This window comes from Armigeres subalbatus, chromosome 3, assembly GCF_024139115.2.
Source record: "Armigeres subalbatus isolate Guangzhou_Male chromosome 3, GZ_Asu_2, whole genome shotgun sequence".
Taxonomy (NCBI): Eukaryota; Metazoa; Arthropoda; class Insecta; order Diptera; family Culicidae; genus Armigeres; species Armigeres subalbatus.
The window spans coordinates 91282379-91288378 of record NC_085141.1 but is presented as its reverse complement, the minus strand read 5'-3'; positions in this window follow the sequence as shown (position 1 = coordinate 91288378).

Sequence of the window (6000 nt, the reverse complement as noted above, 5' to 3'; positions counted from 1 at the left end):
TGTTTATTTTGCTGCAGCGCTTCTAGTGGTCGAAATTGGCAGTTTGTTGTGAAATGTCTCCTCTTTTAGTACTGAAAATTTCGTCGCGTTTCATTTTGTTTGAAGGATGTTATCCAGTATTTCACGCGCAGTAATGGATGCCGTTTTTTGCACTTTTCTAGGTAGTCAAGTGTCAAAAAAAACCTGCTTCAAAAGTACGACGTGGTCAGATTAAAAAATCACAAAATCGTTTTAATTGGATTTTATGCAGCCTTCCGGACAAAAGTTTTATGAAGCTACTGGACGAGGTGATGTCCCGAGCAAGTTTTTGCCCATTAATTTCGCAAAAAAAACTAATGAACTAAAAATCCCAGGTTTTCGTGACAAACAAAACTATATGAATTCGCAAGTAGAAGTGTCTAAAAAAGCGTATTCTTCCGTACATAGAAGCCCATAAAGCCCTGTAAAGTTTGGCACGATTTGGCAAGCTGTCATTACAGCAGAGAAGTGCTGCAATGGTATCGAGATATCGGGGTGGATTTCTTCGAAAAGGATGTCAATACACCCAACTACCCTTAGTTTCATCTCTCAGACCCAATTACGAAATATTGGGCAATTGTCAAGCAGAAGTTGAAGGAGAGCTGAAGGGTGACTAAGGATGCGACAGAGATGAAGAGATGGTGGAACAAAATGGCCGCTCAGGTTATCTTGAGGGTAATCCAACAGAGTGTCCAAAATATGATGAGTGATGTTCGGAGAAAACTTCAAGATTTCATAAAAACGAAATCGGAATAATTTTTTCGCCATTTTTCCTTTAAAGATCAATAAATAACCAGAAGCGGAGACAGCAGACCCGCCTTTTTCAGGAGAAGAAACGTCGTCTGGAAGAAGCGGAGTGCGAGGAGAAAGAACAGCTGTGCCGTTCTCAAGAAACACGCTAGTTCTATCAAAAGCTCAACGCATCCCGCAAAGGCTTCGTGGCGCGATTGAAAGGTGGAAGCAGCACTACGAGCAACATTTAAATGTCGCTGAGAGTACAGGCAGTGAAAGTCAAGGCAGCGGAGGAGATGACTACGTCAGTTAAGCGGACGATGGAAGCCAACCAGCCCCCACCTTGAGGTAAGTTAAGGACAAGTTAGCATATGCCATCCAACAGCTAAAGACCAATAAAGCAGCTGGTAAGGATGGTATCGGAGCTGAGCTCATCAAGATGGGCCCGGAAAAGCTGGCCATTTGCCTGCACAAACTGATAGTCAGAATCTGGGAAACTGAACAGCTACCGGAGGAGTGAAAGGATGGGGTTATATGCCCCATCTACAAGAAAGGCGACAAGCTGGAGAGTGAGAAATATCCCAGATCATCTTCCGTCGTCTGTCACCATTAGTGAATGAGTTCGTGGGAAGTTATCAAAACGGCTTCGTTGACAGCCGCTCGACAACGGACCAGATCTTTACTGTACGGCAAATCCTTCAAAAATGCCGTGAATACCAGGTCTCAACGTATCATCTGTTCATTGATTTCAAGGCGGCATACGAAAGTATAGACCGCGTAGAGCTATGGAAAATTATGGACGAAAACTGCTTACCAGACTGATCAAAGCAACGGTGTGTGGTGTTCAAAACTGTGTGAAGATTTCGCGCGAACACTCCAGTTCGTTCGAATTGCGCCGGGGACTAAGACAAGGCGATGGACTTTCGTGCCTGTTATTCAACATTGCTCTAGATGGTGTCATGCGGAGAGCCGGATGTAACAGCCGGGGTACGATTTTCAACAGATCCAGTCAATTTATTTGTTTCGCGGATGATATGGACATTGTCGGCGCAACATTTTCAAAGGTGACAGAACTGTACACCCACCTGAAACGTGAATCAACAAAAGTTGGTCTGGTGGTAAATGCATCGAAGACAAATACATGCTTGTGGGCAAAACCGAGCGCGACAGGGCCCGCCTGGGAAGCAGTGTTATGATAGACGAGGATACTGTGTGTGCGTTGCTGTCTAGCATGAAACTGTTTATTCATTGTCGTATACATAAGGAGGTCTACATTTCAAAGGAGTAATAGAATGCACGCTAAATACTACGTTACATCTTTCCTGTTTTACAAATTCAATAATATTCAAAATCTGGATTATTCACATTTTTAATCACTCTGCCGACGCGGCTCGTTCTAGGCTGCGGTGCGCTGGGAGATGGGTCAGCACGGAGGTTAGCCTCTGACAGGACAGCACGTTGAACCTCTTCATCTCCTGGTGCTGGTTGTACTGCATCTTGATTCTGTTGATGCTCTGCGTTGTCCAGGGCTTTTACAGGACGTAGATGATGGGAATTCCTTCTCAACGTTCTTTCTCCATCTGATACAATATACGATCGTATTCCGTCCGAACACGACACCACCCTCGCTGGTTGCCAGGTTTTGTCGCTGTGATGTTGAAGTAACACTGACTCACCTTTGTCGTATTCCTTTGATTCCACCGCTCCTTTATCTGCGTACTGCTTTTGATGTTTTCTCTCTTCCAATAGTGCTTCAGTGACTCCGGTAACCAATTTGGGAACCAATCTCTTTTCAGTAACTGGTAAGTTTGATCGAAGAAGTCTTCCCATTAACCTTTCACTTGGTGCTGCCAATTCACTCGTCCGTGGTGTGTTACGTGCGTGTAATAAGGCAAGTTTTACATCGGACTTGTCCTCACCACACTTTTTCAGTATACCTTTCGCGGTTTGCACAAATCGCTCAGCCAGTCCGTTAGCTCTTGGAAACATTGGACTAGATGTGCAATGATCGAAACACCACTCGCTGGCAAACTTTTTGAACTCCTCCGACGAATACTGTGGACCGTTGTCTGATTCAAGCACTCTAGGTACACCATGAACCGCAAACCATTCCTTGAGCTGCTCAATTACCGCTCGGGACGACGTATTCGATAATTCCTTGAAATCGAAAAACCCAGAGTAGCTGTCAACCATCATGATGTACTCCTTGCCTTTCATATAAAATAGATCGGTTGCTACTCTCTCGAAAGGTAGCGACGGAACTTCCTTCGATACTATGGTGTGCTTCACGTTACTACGAGTGTGCTTCTGACAGGCGGCGCACGAGTCTACCATCTCTTGGATATCTGTAGCCATGTTTATCCAGAACAGCACCTGTTTCGCTCTTCTAACGCCACTATGCAATCCCGGATGACCACTGTGAATTGCTACTAACATCTTCTTACGAAGCGACCGAGGTACCACTACCTGATGTGCTTTGAAAACCAATCCTTCGTACACCGACAGCTCATCTCTGAAGCACCAGTATTTGCGTACCACTGGATCCACAGTATCTCGATTTTCAGGCCAGCCCATTGTAACTACCGTTTTTAGTTGCTGCAATTCGTAGTCCGTCTCGACGTGCTGTCTCAGCTCGTTGGCAGATCTCTTCGACATCTGTAGCACAATGTGGACCTCGAATTCTTCTTCATCATCCGTAGGGTTGTTCTTCACATCGCGACTCAAGATGTCTGGTATTGGAATGTCTTTTCCTCTGACATATACCACACGCGGGTGATACTGCGCGACATCAAGTCTAATTCTCTTCAACCGCGGTGGAGCTCGATCAAGAGGCTTCCGAAAGATCGACTCTAGAGGTTTATGGTCACTTTCAACTGTCAAATCTTTTCCGTATATGTACTGATGAAATTTATTGCAGGCGAAACGAATTGCTGCTGCCTCTTTTTCAATCTGCGGATAATTGAGCTCTGCTTGGGAAAGGGACTTCGAAGCATATGCTATTGGTTTGCCTCGCTGCAACAAAACTGCTCCCATGGCTTTCGAACTGGCATCTACTGACAAAGTTACCGGTGCATTCACGTCGTAGTAGGCTAAGATGGGAGGAGAAATCATCATTTGTTTGATTCTGTCAAAGGCAAGCTGTTGTTCAATATTCCAGTCCCATACTACATTCTTCGTGAGCAATATTCTCAGCGGAGCAGTTATTTCAGATAGGTTTGGTATAAACTTACTCAGGTACGTAATCATCCCCAATGCTCTTTGCAGCTGCGGTTTGTTTGCTGGGGTTTGAAGGTTCCGTATTGCATCCAATTTATCACTGTCTGCTTGCAGTCCCTCAGCTGTGACGATATGCCCCAGGAACTTGACCGACGACTGATCGAACAGGCATTTCTCCTTATTCAACTTGAGCCCCGCACCATGGATCCGACTGATTACCGTACTCGTCAACTTCTGTAACTCTGTTGAATCTGCTGCATGTATGAGGATGTCGTCCATTGAGCACTCGACGCCTTCGATGTCGCCCAGCAAGCCGTTTGCAACAATATCGTCCCCACGGTGTACCAAAGGCGAGATATTTCGATGTACGATCTGTAACCTTGATTTGCCAAAACCCCTTTTTACAATCCAGAATTGTAAATCGATTGGAGTTCGTCAAGCGCGACGAAATTTCCTCCAGCGTCGTGAGAGGATGATGTCTTCGCAACAAATTTTGATTCACCTGCAAAGGGTCTATGCAGATCCGAAGTTTCCTATTCTTCCTCACGATAACCATAGCGTTCACAACCGGGGTAGGCTCATGGATTCTAGCAATGACCCCTAATCTTTCCATCGTATCAAGCTCCGTTTTAACTGCCTCTCTGATGCTATGAGGCACGTTACGCGAAGGTCTGATGTCCCACTTTGGATTATCTACAAGGTCAATATCGTACACAAAATTCCGTAGACACCCCAACCCTTCATAGAGATCGACATCGCTAATTTCAACTGTTTGGATTCTAGTTATTAGCTGTAGTGATGAGCAGGTTTTTCGTCCCAGCAGTGGAGTGACATTTTCCTTCACGATCTTGAATATAATTGGACTGGACCTACCTTTTATCAGGCACACCGTGGAAACCTCACCAAGAACTGGAATTCTTTGGCCGTTGTACGTGACCAAGCTTTTTGTTCTTGAGGATTTGATGCAAAGAGAAAGCTCACGAAGAGCTCTTTCTGGTAGAACGTTGCACTGAGCTCCTGTATCCAGCTTGACTGTGATTTTCTTTCCTTGAATTTCGATGGTCTCGTACCAGTCACTTTCATCATCACCCGTGTGCACGTTACCTTCGACCATGTGCACGTAAAACTCTTCTTCCGCTCCAGAATCTTCATCGTCATATACAGCTTCTTTGATTTCATTCACTTTTCTTTCCACTTTTTTTCTTCCTTGACACATCACCGCAAAATGTCCTTTCAGTCCACACGCATTACAGTTTTTATCAAACGCTGGGCAAGCGCCTTTTCTGTGCTTCCAGCCACAATATTTGCAGTCCACGGTTTCATCACCTGCACGCTCACTATTTCTTCTATCACTACGCTCATTATTTCTTCTGTTCACTTCCCATCGTTTGACCGATTTGACCACTTCGATTTTTCTTCTTTGAGCAGTTCTTTTGATTGCATTGAGGTTAGCTCATAATTCCGACATAATTCAATTGTTTTTTGCAACGTTAGTTCATCATTGAGCAACTGTGGAACCAATTTAACAAATTTTGTTCCTACGATCAACCTGTCTCTAATCAGCGAATCGTGTAGGACACTAAACGCACACTTTTTCGCCTGCTCACGCACACGCGTCACAAAAGTGTCGAACAACTCATCTTCTTTTTGTTCAAGTTTATTGAAATGATAACGTTCGTAGGTAACACACGACTTCGGCGTAAAATAGTCAGTAAACCTGTCCACAATCAAATCAATGTCTTCTTCTTGCTCAGGACGCAGACCAAATGTGTCGAAAATTCGAATACAATCAGCGCCAATTGCACTAAGCAGCGTAGCCGCTTGCACTGAACCCGGTTTTTCTTCAAGATTAGTCGCAACTGAAAACCACTTAAATTGGCGATACCAGCTTCGCCACTGGTCGGCCATGTTCTCGCTCAACACTAGGGGCTTCGGTGGCTTGAGGCCCGTCGAGGATCCTGACGCCATGTTCACTTTTCTTCACTTGAAATTTTCGCACTTTCCCAGTAATTTTCCACTTGCTTCCGCTCCGGG